The sequence below is a fragment of the Python bivittatus genome, unplaced genomic scaffold, assembly GCF_059951505.1.
Source record: "Python bivittatus isolate LINGU-HERP-01145 unplaced genomic scaffold, Pbiv_v1 ctg000250_np1212, whole genome shotgun sequence".
NCBI classification, from domain to species: Eukaryota; Metazoa; Chordata; class Lepidosauria; order Squamata; family Pythonidae; genus Python; species Python bivittatus.
Window position 1 is genome coordinate 2,206,584 of NW_028277057.1, and position 18,031 is coordinate 2,224,614.

Below are 18,031 nucleotides of genomic sequence, written 5' to 3' on the forward strand. Positions count from 1 at the left end.
AGACAAGGATATTAGTGTTTAACTACTGACTGAACTTAAGGTATATCATAAACTGTAACTTTTAGACCAGTTTAACATTCATTACCTGCTACAAGAGGAAACAGTCTTCAAAGAAACAACAGAGTATACAAAGGAACCCCAGTCCTTCCTTAAGACATAATTTATGTTGCTCCCAGTTACCTTTCAGTTCTCTTTTCAGATTCCACAATGTCCACCTCCTGTCCTCTTTCTTGCTGCCAGACTTGAAAGAAAAGATGCTGACTCTTGTTGGATCCCTTTTGGCTAGGAATGGTAGTTTTCATGGGCCGGTTTGCCGTTTTCAGCCACGAAGCCGAGCCCAACATCGGATTCTCGGCACGCAGGCTTCAAGGATAGAAGTCCCGGCTCTAAAATGAAGTTTGAAGTAGAAAGTGAAAGAAAGCTCCTAGTCCCAAATAGTGCTTTATTTATTTAAAACAATCTGACTGTTACTTTTGTTTTACCTGTTTACAGAGCTATGCTGTTACAAAGTGGTATATAAACAGTAATTTGGCAGATGCAAAATATAACAATCACCACAGCAAGAATACAGAAATCTATAATAACGTTTTGTTTAAAATATTTGTATACCACTCCCTATTTAAAAAAAATCTCAAAAGTGATTTAGTTTTCTAAACTAAACCAATCAGTCCAAATTATAAACATGACAATCACTAGAATAAAAGAATGTGTATGAAAACAGTATAAATGCAACATGTTTAAAAGTGGGAAAAATGGCACCCAGAATATGTCAAAAAGCAGAGTACCATAACTAAGACCTCATAAACTTAATATGTACCTAGAAGCTGGACAGGATAGGTCAAATACAAATTTACTGTCATTATTTGTATCAAATGCTTTGAGTTTTAGTTTTGTTTATTTATTTGCTGCCCATTCCTGAAGGCTTTGGGCAGCTAACAATCAGAAAGATAACCAAGTCAAGTCAAAAACAAAAAACCTCAAAAATAATAAACCTACATATAAATCAAATACAGTATCAAAATTATACAAAAAGAAAGAAATGTTCCAAAACATGCCCACCAAATTCACATCTTCAATCACAGCATGTAATTGATGGAATAACCACACTCCTAAAACCCAGAAGGAGCAGAGTAAATCTCCATTGGAAGGGAATTCTAAAGTATGGGAGCAGTGATGGAAAATGCCTGCTTACAAGGCCCTGTCTGATGGCATTCTCATGCAGACAGGGCCTGAAGGAAGTTGACCCTGTTCAACCTGATCAGACAGGGAGATGACTATGGGAGAAGGCAGTCCAGAGCCATGTAGGGCCTAGGTGACAACCAGCATTGTGAATTATATCCAAAAGCCAACCAGCAATCAGTGCAGCTCCTGAAACAATGAGGTCACCCCAGTATATTGGGATATGCTCATCACTACCTAGGCTGCTGCAGTATGTACCAGCTGCTTTCCAAGGGCAGCCCTGTGCAGACTACATTACAATCACCCAAGTGGGAGGTGAGCAGTTTCCTGATCCAGGAATGGCCACACCTGGTATACAAGATGTAACTGCACAAACCCCCTCCTGGCCAGAGCTGCCACCTGCTGTTCATGCAGGAGCTATGAGTCCAGGAGGACCTCGAAACGGCGAACCATCTCTCAAAGGAGTACAATTCCAGAGAGGGAACTACCCTGGAAATACTTGGATCCCAAACCCAAAGTACTTTGGAGGGATTCAGCTGGCGGCTCCAGGCCCTGAATCAGCATTTCTACTGCATTACCTTTTTGGCCCAAGGAATATCAGGAGTTCCAGACAAGGCACGAAGAGCCCAATTCTGTACATGCTTATTCACAGAATCAGAATTATGACAGTGGAAGAGACCACTAGAATCATCTAGTCCAACCCCCTACAACATGTAAGCAAACCAATTAAACCATTGAGAGGTGACCATCCAGCCTCTTAAAAACCTTCAGAGATGGAGAACCCACAACCTCTCATGAGTAAACTATTCCACTGTTGTACAGATCTTATCTTCAGAAAATGTTTCCTTATATTTAAACAGAAGGCTTACTGCACACAACTGGATTCTTATCACTAATAAGCCAAAGTGTATGCAGAACTGGTCGTTGCTGAGCAGCAAAAATAGAGGGAGTAATGGAGTGAGCAATGCCAGCACATTGTTTCTGTTCTATTAGCTGATTCATCTCCATTAAAACACCCAGAGAGCAATCTTTTCACAACCACGGAGTGTTCCATTGTCTATACAAGTTTCTATCTGAATGGCAAGTTTAGCATAGCACTGTCCATAGGCATTTTTGTATAACTATATCAATAGGAGCCAGTCTTATTAAAGCTAATTACTTTGCAGGACACTGACAGCTAACCAAAATCTTTAAAACATTCCTGATAGCAGGAGAAAAGTCCCTCTCCAAACACAACGAAGGAAGGTTCTTAGGAAATATTTCGGTATTTAGAACAGTGTCACCCTATTCCTGCCTCCTTCAGCCTAGCGCCCCCAGATATGCTGGTCCACAGCTGCCATCAGCCCTACTAACCAAAACGACGTCTATTGTTCTACAAGACATCTGGAGGGTACAGGCTGGGAGAGGGCAATTCATTCTGGGAAGCAGTATCGCTCCACGTACTCCAAAAGAGGTCTTCCTCTCAACAGCCGAGAGAGAAACTAAGAAAGACGGCCATCACACACAGAAACCCACCTCCTTGAACTGATCTGCACAACTCCGTGTCGCAAACAACCCAGTATAAATATTTCACATCAATTTCGCCACAGACCCGGCCAACTCTGACCCATCGTTAACCATCTATCCCAACTAGTAAAACATTTGTTCCAAACAAGGCAGGAGTCTTCTGATTGCCCCACCAGGGTTCCTCCCCTCCGCTCCTATGGCTCACCCTGACACGTCCACGCAACACAACCACACAGGGAATTTCCAAGCACTACACAACGGGGAGGAGGGGATTTCCAAACCACAACCTCGAGAGGAGGAAACCAAACAAAGCCCCCCGATCTTCCCCTTCTCCACCCGGCAGTCCCAGGAAAGTGAATTTTACTTCTTCCTCCCCAAACAAGCAACTGCCGAGCAATTACCGAACTGGAATTCTTAACCCCAAAATGAGGAGCGACGTCCATTAAACTACGGGGCGGTTTGCTACGTTCACACAAAAGTCTTCCACGGAAAGAGAGGATAATTAACAAAACAAAACAAAACAAAACACGCAGAGATGTTTTCAGAGTTTTTTAAGGCTTCCCTGGAACGTTCGCCCACCCCCACGCTCCAAGTGAACTAGCCAGCAAACTCATCCGCAACTCGGCCCTCAGGCTCCCTTGCGCCCCCCGGCACAATCCAGCCTCCCCTCCCCACAAAGGCTGGTCGTGCGGAGCGAGGCTCGTTCTGAAGGGTGCCGCGTTAAGGAAAGCGAGCCGAGACGTAAACCCACCCCCCCACACACACTCTGTATGAAGAGGAGCTGCACCTCCACAAGCAGAGAGACAGGACCGGCCTGCGCCATGGGGAGTCCTTTTCTAATCCCCCCCAGCCGAACACCGGGGGAGGCACCCATCTTAGGCTTTTCAATGGGGCAGCGCAACATGGCGGCACACCCCCTCTCCCCACCCGGGCCGCCCTCCCTCCGCTCCTTCTCCCCGGTCCCCTCCGCACTACCACAGGCAGCCCCGGCCCTTACCGACCCTACCTTCAGCTGCAGCCGAACCTGCTCCGCTCCTCCGGCAGCGCTCGCCTTCCACAAATCCAAACTCTCGCACAAAATGGCCGACAATTCTCAACCTCAAGCCCAGCGAGAAAGAGAGGGGCAACACGTACTATACCGCCCCGCCTTCTCTTGCCACAGCAGCCAATGAAAGGGCGGCACCCACGAACGGACAGCCAATAGAAATCGGGTCCGCCTGTTGCTAGGGGCGGAAGGGAGGGCGGGGCAAAGAAAGGAAAGGAAAATAAGGGGGAGAAAGAGGGAGGAGCGATTGTTGTTGTTTGAACTTCTCGAAAGGGGCATGTCGGGAAAAGAGCAGGCTGGAGGGGGCGGTTGACGTGTTATTAGAACAAACCACGATGGCTGCACCGTAAGGGTTAAGCCATGGTTTGTTTAAACATGGTGTATTGAATAAACCACCTTTGGCTAGCTCATATTTGTTACTAGAATTTTAGGCTTTGTTATTAGCATTTTAATAAAGGTGATGTTAACTTTTTAGCAGGGCATCCATGGCTCCTTTTGAAGTTTAGGAAACCATGTTTTTCCTTTGAGCCAAAGCCATTTCCTTTGCTGTGCAAAAAAAATAGCCTTTTCAGGAGCAATCAAGCAATAGGGCTGTATTCTGAAGTCCTTGATTAAAGTTGTGTCAGAAAACGACAGACACGGGTTCGGTTATCCAGTAGACAGAAGTTTTTATTGGGCACGTTTGCAAAGGTGGGTCCCTCCCGCAGCAATGGAGGAACCCCGAAGCAAGGTCTGACAGGTTTTTATACCCCCTATCTGTCCTCCCCCTCCTACGAGGGCTTGGCTCACAATCTCACCTTTTTTACCGCCCCGGAGCGCCGCTAATTAACCGCAAAACCGCAGACATTCCACTTTCCGAATCCAATCAGCGCAATACACATTCCAATCCCCACTTGACCCGACAGCCGCCCCCTGCCGTTTCTCTTCACTCTGGTGCGAACGTGCCTCTTGCCTGCAGTCTTTCCTCCCTCCTGCCGTCCTTCTCCACTCTGATGCGAGTGTGCCTTCTGCCCATCCTCCCTCCTGCCGTCCCCCAAGGCTGCCCCATGGTGCACAGCGCTCTCCCTTAGCAAACATGGTTCGTTTGAGGCCCTCACTTCTCCCTGCCTTCTCACAATCCCCCCTTTTTCTTTTCACGCCTCTGTTGGGCCTCAAACCTGGCTAACAGGATTGCTCCCTCGTCCCGGACCCGGGGCTTCACACACTGGGACAGGTAATTCCCACAAGCAGGGAGACATTGCATTAAGCAACATACTAGGACCAGTAAGGCAATGAAACCAATGGCTAGTACAAAAAGTTGTTTTAACCAAGCAAAGTTAGGTAACCAACTAGTGAGCCACGACCAATTCCATCCCTCTGGATCCTCGGATATGCGAGAGGCTAAGGTCTTCAACTTGGCTAGTTTTGCTTCAACATAATTCTTATTGTTGGTTAGGTTAAAGCAACAAAGACCTTGAAAAGATTCACAGCCTTGTCCTGCCCTTAATAGGAGATAGTCTATAGCTATCCGATTTTGAATGACCACCCTCCTGATCTCAGTGACTTCTTCAGTGAGGGCTGCAATGAGAGAGGATGTAAGGTTGACACTTTTAGCCAGGAGGCAGGCCACCTTCCTTAGGTCCAGGTAAGTTCTTCCGCTTAGTGCAGGAACCCCTACTAAGGAGAGGGCCAGAGCCATGGCTTCTGTTTCGGACAAGAGTGTCACATCACTCTCACAATCAGATGGCAGCTCCCTTTTTCTTTTTCTTTTGATGGGTGCGCTTGTATTGGAGGCAGGGCATATAGAGAGGTCAGGCGCCCTATGGCACAAGGGCCCCCTGAACTATAGGCTGGAACATAGGTGTAAGCTTCATGTCCACATAACAAAAAGAAACCTTTAGGTAGGTATAGAGGGGTTGAGGCGTAAGGGATATTATAGACCCCTCCACAAGTGAAAGCAGGACCTTTTGAGGGCAATGGGGGGTACGGTTCTGGGTATTGTTGAAATATACACATTGAGTTGCATTGGTTATCCCCAAGAGATTTAGAGCCATTTGCCTTTGATTAGTCCAGGGTCTTGGTATGGGAGAAGACCCAAAATGATAGAACATCCCCCCCCTCCCACGGGGATCATCCCCAGTGATCAAAGCTGTCTGTGCCAATTCTACGCCTTTATGTTGATCATCTCCTCCCCTGCCTTAGTTCAGTTCCTTTTAAGTTTTACTTTGAGTCTGTCTCCCGGTTGGGCAGTCCATGGTCGGGGGTCGGGAGCTTGCTTAACCCGATGGTAGTGGGTCCAACCCCCCTGTCAGGTCCGAACCGCTGATTCAGTTGTCAGGAGAACTTGGTATGGTCCCTCCCAAGATGATTTCAGCTTCTCATCCTTCCACGTCTTTATCAGGACCCAATCCTCTGGCTTGTGGGGGTGTTGGTCTTTCAGCAAGGGGGCCGTTGAGCGAGGAGTCCCTGTTTTCTTAGAGACAAGAGAGATTGTGACAGTACCAAGAGATACTTTCTCAGGAAGGCATCCTTTAGCTCGGGGATAGGCTCTCCCATTGGAGCCAAGAAAGGTCTTCCCATCATCAGCTCGAATGGGGAGACCCCCACATCCTTGCGAGGGGCTGTCCGCATTCGAAGCAGGGCAACTGGAAGTGTCTTTGTCCAAGGTAGCCCTGTTTCCAGCCCCAGTTTGGTGAGATGTTGCTTCAACACCCCGTTGGCCCTTCCCACAGCTTTACAGTGTCTACCAAAGCCTGCACCCCCCGTGAGACCCTTCGTGCAGTTTCTCCACCATCCCCCTCATGTCAGCACGGCTCACTACTGGGGTCCCCTCAATTATAACCCAATGACCTGCTTCCTCCCTGCAACCTTCCCTTTCCAGCAGCTGTGAGTAAACCCCGTTCCAGCCAAATTTTCCCGAAAGTGTGCACTACTCCCCAGGCATATCGCGAGTCTGTGTAGACGGTGAGGGACACTCCCTTTCCCAACTCTAGTGCCCGTTTCAAAGCGTGCACTTCACACAGCTGAGCCGACCAGTCCGCTGGTAGTGCCCCCTTCTCTATTGTCTCTCCCTCCGCCGTCACTATCGCATATCCTGACTTCCTTTGTCCCTGCTCTACTCGGCTAGACCCATCCACAAACCAGACCTCACCCTCCTCCAGCGGGACCTCCTGCAGGTCCTCCCGGGTCTTTGTTTGCAGCTGCAACAGGGTGGAGCACTCGTGCTCTGCCGGCTCCCATTCTTTCCACTCCCCCGCAAGAAACTCCGCTGGGTTCAAATTCCTGTCTGTTCCTACCACCACATCAGGACTTATCCGGAGAACTGTCTCATATTTCAACATCCTCCCTTCTGTCATCCAAGCAGCCGCCTGCTGACTAAGCACACTTAAGATCTGATGGGGTGAATGGACAATCACGGGGCTCCCAAAAGTGAGTTTTTTCCCTTCTGTCACTAGTACAGCAGCGGCAGCCACTGCCTGCACACAAGTCGGCCATCCCCTCACCACTGGTTCTAGGGCTTTGCTCAGGAAGGCCACTGGTTGATATTTCCCAGCCCGTCTCTGAGTCAGCACTCCAATGGCAGTTCCCCCATGGGCTGTAACGTATAGGTGAAAGGGGGCCAAGTTCGGTAGCGCCTGAGGCGGGGCCGTCAACAGGCTAATTCGTACTTCCCCACACTTCTCTGTGTCCCCGTCTGTCCATTCTACCCTGTCAGATGATCCTTTCAACTTCTCATACAGAAACTGAGCCTTGCTCATGTACTCATCTATCCATAGCCGGCAATATCCTACTAGACCCAGAAACCGCCGCACCTCCGTTTTAGTATGAGGGGGCTTCAACTGCATTATCCCCTGTATCCGAGAAGGATCAATCAACTTCTCGCCCTTCCGGAGTACATGTCCTAAATACTTGACCTCCCTTTCCACAAATTGGACCTTCCCTTTTGACACCTTCAATCCTTCCTCAGCCAACCAGTTCAATAAAGCCACTGAGTCTTCTCTCACCTTTACTTCCTTCTCTCCAGACACCAACAAATCATCCACATACTGCAGCACCCGAGAACCCCCAGGGGCCCGGAACCCCTGGAGTTTCTCTTCCAATGCCTGTCCAAACAAGAGGGGGCTCTCGGTGTACCCCTGGGGCAGCACCGTCCATCTCAGTTGTTGCTTCAGCCCACGCCTCCCATCCCGGGACAGCGGGTATTGGGCTTGCCGCAAACCCGTCACCCCTGGTTTCAAGGGGATGCTAATTGGGGCTATGCGAAACCGCCCCGCCCCCCCTTCTCCTGCCCATACCTCAGGGCTCACAACCTCCACGTCCGCCTCCCGCAACAAACACATCCTTTCTGCCTGTTCCACATTCCACAACTCCACTCCTAGACTACCCATGAGATCCCTTCCCAGCAAGTTCACTCTCGCCTGTGGGATCAGTAACACATCTGCAGTTACCTCCTTCCCATTCCACTCCAGTCTCACTTCCTCCAGTACGTCTGCCTTGACCGGAGAGCCTCCCACCCCCATCACCGATACCGACGTGCCCCGGGATTTCGCAATCCCTGGGATCGGTTGGCACAGCGATGTTCGAGAGGCTCCGGTGTCCACGAGGAACTGCTGTTCCTCGCCGGTGGGACCCACCGTGATGTTTACCAAGGGTTCCCCGTGGGTCCCGGTTGGGGAACCATGACCACCCTAGTCGTACAGGGGGAAACTCCTCTCATGTTCTCCCGATGTTCAGCATTATTGGGATCCCAATTTGGGTCTGCCAGAGGGAATTTAGTATCTGCGGCCAGGGCATTTGGGACATTTGCATTCCTTTGCTCCCAAGCCCCGAGCGCAGCTCGCCGAATCTGGCCCCTCTCTTCTGGCGTATAGAGGTGGGCTAAAATGTAATTCAGTTCCCCCAGGAGTATTCCACCGGGCCGAGAAAAAGTTCCAATTGTTCGGCGGCGGTATGGGCGTTCTCTTGCATACGAGGGAGGGTCCTTTTAATTCCCTCAACTCACTGGGTTTGATGGGAACCGTTACGTAACTGGTGACGGCCACCCCTGTGCGTTCGTTCCGTTCGGGACTTCCCGGACGGGGAAGGCACTGGCCAACCTTAGACTAAAGGGCACGTTCTGAATGTCTTGGTTCAGCTGGTCCAGCTCTTTCCGCAGCCCGGGATAGGGTGGGGGCGCCGGAGGGGGAGCGATAGGAAGAGGAGGAGGAGGAGGAGGTGGCGGCCCCCATTGAGGTCTAGTCAGCCAGAGGTCCTCCTCATCCTCCTGTTCTTTTTGGACAAAAATTTTGGCTAACTTGGGTCGAGGCCCCTCCCAATGAACATGGAACCAGACTTCCACATAGGGTTCCTGTGTTAACATTTTATGCTCCACAATGTAGTTTTTTAGTTGGGTCACCCAGTAATTACTGGGGATTCCAATGGTAGGGGAATTCGGGGTCCACTAGTGGATATTTTCGCCATTCTTTAGTGCACAAAGTTATCATGGTCGGTTTTTCCAGACCCCTGGTGAATGGACACAACCAGGGTGTCTCCCACTGTTACAACAATTGTCCTAATGGAGAATCCGTGGGGATTCCCCCTACTGCGTTTTTCCCATTGGCCCCTGGCCTTACACTCTTACTCTGCGCCTTACCCATCCTTCCTGACTACGTTTCCCACCTTACAGAAGGTCCCGGACTCTTCTGTCCCCTTGCGGCGTCCAACGCCTCGTAACCACGCTAATCTCCCCGAGATTATGGGTAGGCTGTACTCACCAGACCTCCCGGAGGTCTCCTCGTCGGCCGACTTCCTCTTTACTTCTGTCTGACTGGCGATTGGAGTCCCGTCCTGGACCCGACTCCGGGGAAAACGGGAGACACCTCAACGGGGTGTTACGGCCGATTACTCACCGGTTCCCCACAGTCCGGTCCACGTCGAGGACTCCTGGCTGGCTCGCCAATTTTGTCAGAAAACGACAGACACGGGTTCGGTTATCCAGTAGACAGAAGTTTTTATTGGGCACGTTTGCAAAGGTGGGTCCCTCCCGCAGCAATGGAGGAACCCCGAAGCAAGGTCTGACAGGTTTTTATACCCCCTATCTGTCCTCCCCCTCCTACGAGGGCTTGGCTCACAATCTCACCTTTTTTACCGCCCCGGAGCGCCGCTAATTAACCGCAAAACCGCAGACATTCCACTTTCCGAATCCAATCAGCGCAATACACATTCCAATCCCCACTTGACCCGACAGCCGCCCCCTGCCGTTTCTCTTCACTCTGGTGCGAACGTGCCTCTTGCCTGCAGTCTTTCCTCCCTCCTGCCGTCCTTCTCCACTCTGATGCGAGTGTGCCTTCTGCCCATCCTCCCTCCTGCCGTCCCCCCAAGGCTGCCCCATGGTGCACAGCGCTCTCCCTTAGCAAACATGGTTCGTTTGAGGCCCTCACTTCTCCCTGCCTTCTCACAGTTGCAAAGAATAAGAAAGAAACAAACCTGGGTAGGAAAGGAGAGGCAACATAGTTTAAGAGTGCCTGTCTTTTTTCACATCTAATCAAAGTCTTTTATTTTCAATGGCTTCTTGTCTGAGCAGCACTGGTTCCCACCTTGCCAGTGTCAGATCTTATCCTACACACCAGTGTTTTTCAAACTTGGCAACTTTAAGATGGGTGGACCTCAATGCCCAGAATTCCCCAGCCAGCATGTCAGCCTGCTGACTGGGGAATTCTGGGAGTTGAGGTCCACCCATCTTAAAAGTTGCCAAGTATGAAAAACACTGCTGTACATATTTGGTATGTTTTTGTTTCCCATCTTTGTAAGTGTGACAATTTTTGGTTTCTGTTTTCCATATGTAAATTTAGCAGACTCATCCCTGTACTGCTTTTAATGAAAAATAAATGCTTATACTAAAATTAGTATTCATTTTGGAAACATTTCTCCAAACCTGTGTTTCCCAATCTGAGGAACTTCCTGATGTGTGGACTTCAATTCCCAGAATTCTCAGCAACGGCTATGTTGGCTGGATAATTTTTGAGAAACATTGCCCTAACAAACACATTTTATTTATAATTTTGCCTTATGGACTTTTTTTTTTTTTGCAAACATTACCTAATATAATGTGTTTAGGGGCTTAACTGTGGGGTTTTGTGAGCTCGACTCAAAGGAGAGGGGGTTTTCCCCCAGATATTTCTCTAATATTATTATTTAATGGCAAGCTACATTGCAAAATTTGATAAAGGACAAATTTAGAAGATCAATATTTCAGTTCATGTATTAATTAAAAATGTATTATCAGGTAAGGTCATGTTCAAGTGCTAGCTAAACAGATTTCGCCATAAACGATTGTGTGGGTAGGGAGGAATGTTAGAACCATACAGAAGGAAGTGAAATGCAGAAGTTTATAGCTTCTGTATTTCATTTCCTTCCCCTTCATGGATCACTGCCTTGTCGTGGCGAAGGGGCTTGCGTAACTCAGTGAAGCCATGAGCTATACCGTGCAGGGCCACCCAAGACGGACAGGTCATGACAGAGAGTTCTGACAAAATGTGGTCCACTGGAGAAGGAAATGGCAACCCACTCCAGTATCCTTGCCAAGAAAACCCCATGGACAATGTTAAAAGGCTAAAAGATATGATGCCGGAAGATGAGCCCCTCAGGTCGGAAGGTGTCCAATATGCTACTGGGGAAGACCGGAGGGCATTTCCAAGTAGCTCCAGAAAGAGTGAAGCGGCTGGGCCAAAGCCGAAAGGACGTTCAGCTGTGGATGTCTCTGGAAGCGAAAAGAAGGTCCGATGCTGTAAAGAACAATATTGTATAGGTACCTGGAATGTAAGATCTATGAACCAAGGCAAGCTGGATGTGGTCAAACATGAGATGACAAGATTGAACGTCGACATCTTGGGAATCAGCGAACTGAAATGGACGGGAATGGGTGAATTTAATTCGGGTGACCATTATATCTACTACTGTGGGCAAGAAACCCTTAGAAGAAATGGAGTTGCACTCATAGTGAATAAGAGAGTGGGAAAGGCAGTAATGGGGTACAACCTCAAAAACGACAGAATGATCTCAGTGCGTATCCAAGGCAAACCATTCAATATCACAGTCATCCAAGTCTATGCCCCAACCACTGATGCTGAAGAAGCTGAAGTTGACCGCTTCTATGAAGACCTACAACACCTTCTAGAACTAGCACCAAAAAAAGATGTCCTTTTCATCATAGGGGATTGGAATGCTAAAGTAGGAAGTCAAGGAGTAATTGGAATAACAGGCAAATTTGGCCTTGGAGTACAAAATGAAGCAGGGCAAAGGCTAATAGAGTTCTGTCAAGAGAACAAGCTAGTCATAGCAAACGCTCTTTTCCAACAACACAAGAGACGACTCTACACATGGACATCGCCAGATGGTCAATACCGAAACCAGATTGATTATATACTTTGCAGCCAAAGATGGAGAAGCTCTATACAGACAGCAAAAACAAGACCAGGAGCTGACTGTGGCTCAGATCATGAGCTTCTTACTGCAAAATTTAGGCTTAAATTGAAGAATGTAGGGAAAACCACTAGACCACTCAGGTATGACTTAGATCATATTCCTTGTGAGTACACAGTGAAGGTGATGAATAGATTTAGAGGATTAGATTTGGTAGACAGAGTGCCTGAAGAACTATGGACGGAGGTCCGTAACATTGTACAGGAGGCAGCAACTAAAACCATCCCAAAGAAAAAGAAATGCAAGAAAGCAAAATGGCTGTCTGATGAGGCTTTACAAATAGCTGTGGAAAGAAGGAATGCGAAAAGCAAGGGTGAAAGGGAAAGATATAAGCAATTGAATGCAGATTTCCAAAGAATAGCCAGGAGAGATAAGAAGGCCTTCTTAAATGAACAATGCAAAGAAATTGAGGAAAACAATAGAATGGGGAAGACTAGAGATCTCTACAAGAAAATTGGAGATATGAAAGGAACATTTAGTGCAAAGATGGGCATGATAAAGGACAAAAAAGGCAGGGACCTAACAGAAGCAGAAGAGATTAAGAAGAGGTGGCAAGAATACACAGAAGAACTATACAAGAAAGATCTTAATGTCCCTGATGTCCACGCTGGTGTGATCACTGACCTTGAGCCAGACATCCTAGAGAGTGAAGTCAAGTGGGCCTTAGGAAGCATTGCTAACAACAAAGCTAGCGGAGATGACAGTATTCCAGCTGAGTTATTTAAAATACTAAATGATGATGGTGTTAAAGTGCTGCACTCAATATGCCAGCAAGTTTGGAAAACGCAACAGTGGCCACGGGATTGGAAAAGGTCAGTTTATGTTCCAATTCCAAAGAAGGGCAACGCCAAAGAATGCTCAAACTATCGCACAATTGCACTCATTTCACATGCTAGCAAGGTTATGCTCAAAATCCTACAAGCTAGGCTTCAGCAATACATGAACCGAGAACTACCGGATGTACAAGCTGGGTTTCGAAGAGGCAGAGGAACTAGAGATCAAATCGCCAACATTCGCTGGATCATGGAGAAAGCACGAGAGTTCCAGAAAAATATCTACTTCTGCTTCATTGACTATGCAAAAGCCTTTGATTGTGTGGATCACAACAAACTGTGGCAAATTCTTAAAGAGATGGGAATACCAGACCACCTTACCTGTCTCCTGAGAAATCTGTATGCGGGCCAAGAAGCAACAGTTAGAACTGGTCATGGAACAACTGATTGGTTCAAAATAGGGAAAGGTGTATGACAAGGCTGTATACTGTCACCCTGCTTATTTAACCTATATGCAGAGTACATCATGAGAAATGCCAGGCTGGAAGAATCACAAGCCGGAATTAAGATTGCAGGGAGAATCATCAACAACCTCAGATATGCGGACGATACCACCCTAATGGCAGAAAGTGAAGAAGAACTAAAGAGCCTCTTGATGAGGGTGAAAGAGGAGAGTGCAAAAGCTGGCTTGAAACTCAACATTAAAAAAACTAAGATCGGCATCTGGACCCATCAATTCCTGGCAAATAGAAGGGGTAGAAATGGAAGCAGTAACAGACTTCATTTATTTGGGCTCCAAGATCACTGCAGACGGAGACTGCAGCCATGAAATTAAAAGACGCTTGCTCCTTGGGAGGAAAGCTATGGCAAGCCTAGATAGCATATTAAAAAGCAGAGATGTCACCTTGCCGACAAAGATCCGCATAGTCAAAGCTATGGTTTTCCAGTAGTAATGTATGGCTGTGAGAGCTGGACCATAAAAAAGGCCGAGCGCCGAAGAATTGATGCCTTTGAACTGTGGTGCTGGAGAAGACTCTTGAGAGTCCCCTGGACTGCTAGGAGGTCAAACCAGTCAATCTTAAATGAAATCAACCCTGATTGCTCATTGGAAGGATCGATAATGAAGCTCAAGCTCAGATATTTTGGCCACCTAATGCGAAGAGAGATCTCTTTGGAGAAGACCCTGATGCTGGGAAAGATTGAAGGCAAAAGGAGAAGAGGACGGCAGAGGATGAGATGGTTAGATAGCATCACTGAAGCAATGAGCATGAAACTGAGCAAACTCAGGGAGGCAGTGAAGGACAGGAAGGCCTGGCGCAATATGGTTCATGGGGTCACGAAGAGTCAGACACGACTTAACGACTAAACAACAACAATTTCATTTCCTTGGGACCTTGATATTTAACTTAGGTCTGTGTCAAAATGTGCATTTTTTTTTCAAGTTAAGGCCCACAACCTGAGTTTTGAGTAGAATATTTGGGGCCACATTTCAAAACGTGGGGAAGCCAGGATGCAGAAATTGATGAAGCTAAGATAAGAAAATAAATCAGATTTGATTTAATTTAAAGGTAGAGTTCCCACTGAAGGACAGCAATTTTCTTTTCCAATTGTAAACCCAGTTGAAAAAGATCCCGATGAAGCCTAAAAAAGCAGGGTTTAGATCAACTGTCTCCTTTGCAAGCTGGCTTAGTTGCAACAACCATAGGTGTCTAAAACTAACCAAGATGATGTCGATATGAAACATGCACCATGGTGGATGCTCTGTCGTTTTATCCTTGGTTCACATAATTGCGTGCATTTAAGTAAGAGGCAGAGTTTATATTAGAACGTGTTTTGACATTTGCCCTCCTCTGCAGAAGCATATGGCAGCAGCTTGAATTAACACAGCCTAGTGGGGAAAAAAACCTTATCCTTTTTCTTTCACTGAAAATGTGCTCCAAACAGCCTACTATTTTAGCTGTCAAGCTGATAGGCACATACGTATAATGTTCAGAAATGTCATAGAAAACTAAAGGTTTTAGTTTAAAACTATTTAAAAATATTCCATTTTTCTTCTTTATAGAAAGCACAATTCTAAATTCCCTTTCATGAAATACTGTGTTTGTTTCGAAACCCAGAAGCAGTGCCTACATTACGGGGCTATATGAGAAAAAAGAGAGTGCCGCTGGGTATTGGACATGAGCACTGAATAATACATTGCCAGAAGTTTGGTCATTATATCTGGTTCTTTTATACCCCTAATAGCGCCCAGCATCCAGGCTTGTTATAAAAATACTTCATATGGACATATCTGGTTTTCTTCGCTCCAGTTATTTCAGAAACTAGAGCAGGGAGAAAGTCAGCCTCTCTCCAATTAAGGAAGAACATATAATTGTTTTCTAACTACAGGTTAGAACAGTGTTTCTCAACCTGGGCAACTTTAAGAATTCTGAGAGTTGAAGTCCACTCATCTTAAAGTTGCCCAGGTTGAGAAACACTGAGTTAGAAAAAAAGTGAGCTGGATTTCACTTCCATAGGCAACATCTTCATCAAATATAGCGAAGATGTCCTTTCGCTCACTTCATTGCATTTAAAGTTGGGCATCCAGGTGGTAAGTCTGGGCCACGCCACGCTCCCCACCCCAGGTGTCCCGTTGGAAGCCACAAGGTCTTTCGGGGCATTCCCAGGCCTCAAGCCTTTCTGATTAATAGTTCAGATGCTATTTCCTGTGGCCTATTCCAACCATGTCAGATGTTTTCAAATATTTCCCTAGAATTATTATTTAAGGACAAGCTGCCTTGCAAAATTCAGACGCTCCCTGGGAGCCCAGGCCGGTCACTCCCTCTCTGCCCAACCTACCTCACTGGGTAGTTGTTACAGAGAAAAGAGAGCAGGAGTGGGCATCGCATATGCCATCTTGAGCCCCTGAATGGAAAGGTGGGATAAAAATCTAACTGATAAATACATTAATAAGTATAGGTTTTATTTTGTATGGCACCTTTTATTTCCCAAGTCTCAATAAAGCCAAATAAAAAGACTTGAGACGAGGCTTCTTTAAGATAACAGATGTATTTTGATCAAGACACAGCTGGGTGACCCCAATCAACACATTAGAGATGTTGATGAAATCACACCTCACAACACAAACATCAGAGACTTTATAGACATGTAAATCTGTAATCAGATAGTACATCCCCTCACACCCATACAAGGGATTTTTGGGACGGTCTGAGCAAGTGAAAGGTGGTTCTTAGGAAGGTAAACGTAAATGTAACTTTTTCTTCTGGTTACCAAGAGAATGGCATACAAGATTTTTCTTATCTCTCTCTGGAATGCAGGGCCCCACGACTGTTGCAAACTTGGTAAAACAAACAACTTGTATTCAGCTAATTGCTTCTTCGAAGACAATCGGGCATTCAGCAAAGAGATAAGGGGGGAAGAAGAAGAAGAAGCCAGTGCTCTTTACAAAGCAAAAGCAAGTTAACCCTTTAGAAATAAAATAGAGTGCACTGTTACAGGTATGGTTAAACATTGTGTGAAGCATATATATACTGTATATATATAAAATATAAAATTGTGTATATATAGAATATAAAATTGTGTATCAAAATAATGCCCTTCAATTTCATAACTAGGTAAGATGGGATTGAAGGAACAGTTGAAATCAGGAGTACTTTGGCTAAAACTAGACAGGGGTGGATCTTATCCAAAGCTGGCAGCCCCAGGGATATGTGGGATAACAGTATAATAAATACTTTTAAAAACAATAGACACAAAAGCAAATCGAATAGAACTCCTGTCTTGCCAGCCATGGTTTGCAAAAGGAATTTCAGGCGGGTTGAAATTCTTCTCTTGGGCTTTCTGCAACTTTTTTCTCCGGCTAGAACAGGGACACAAATCATGTTCTCTTCTGCCGCCTGTCAGCCTTCTTGCTAAATACAATCAGGGTCTCAAACCGAGGCTCTCAGGGTTCCCACGTTATAAAAGTTGTTGTTTTGCCCATCATGGCTAGTTCCTCTGTCAGAAGCCTCGCAATTAATTAACCATTTGGTTAGCTTGCTTGCTTCGGTTCTGCCGTTACAAAGAAAGGGGGGGGTAGAGCCAGAGAAACCATTACACGCAGATGTGCTGTTATCTGTTTCCAGGAATGCCAAGGTCGTACCAGCGTGAGACCAGGAGAGACCGTAAAAGAGACAAGGAAGACTATGGGATCGAAAGGGGGATGCGAGGGGAAGGGGTTAAAAAAAGTCTGGCACACGTGAGTTTTTAGTTTCAGCAATGCTTTGAGGATGCAGACTTCTGCTTAATAAATGAATCTTTCTTTGAACTTCTCCAAGTTTTCAAGAGAGTCATCTTTGTTGGGAATTAAGAGTTGCAGGTTCTCACATCCTCGTTGCATCATTCTTCTCATTCAGCCTTCCCCATCCTGGCCCTTGCTAGATGGATGTGATGACAATTCCCATATGGCCCAGATGTCCGACGGTGGGTTATGGGAATCGTTTCAACCTGGGCCAGGCAGTGCTGGCTTGGATTTAATGGTTGAAACAGCAACAGAGTGGGAGGTGCAGTATTGTCACATTGCTTTGGAAAGTCATGCCTGAAGTAGGACTGAAAAAGGAGGAAAAAATCCCCACGCCAGTCTTTGCTCCTCCATATCATCTGATGGCCTTTTTCGGCTAGGTGTCTTTCACTGGAGAACGCCACTTATCACCCCAAATTGGCAGAGCTGGTTGCCAGGCTCTTGCATTTTTATGAATAAATATTTTTTAAAAGTTCAGTTCACAGCCCATGCTTAATCAGCTCAGGTGAAGAGGCATTCCACACAACATGCAAAGTTCAATTAATGTTGATCCTGATTAGGTTGTTGTAGAGGTGGTTATGGTGATGATTAGGTTCAGCATGCTGGCCCAGCCCACTTTGCTTGATTAGTTTTCCACTCAATGTATTGTGCAAACCCAGGAAATGGGTTAATGCCATAATTCAGATTGAGTTGTGTGAACTCAGACAGAGAAGCAAAAGTGCTGGGATGGAAGCACTGAAACTCTGATGTGCCACAGGCCATTTTCCCCTTGCCTGAGCTCAGTCAGAAACCTGGAGGTTTTTCAAAGAC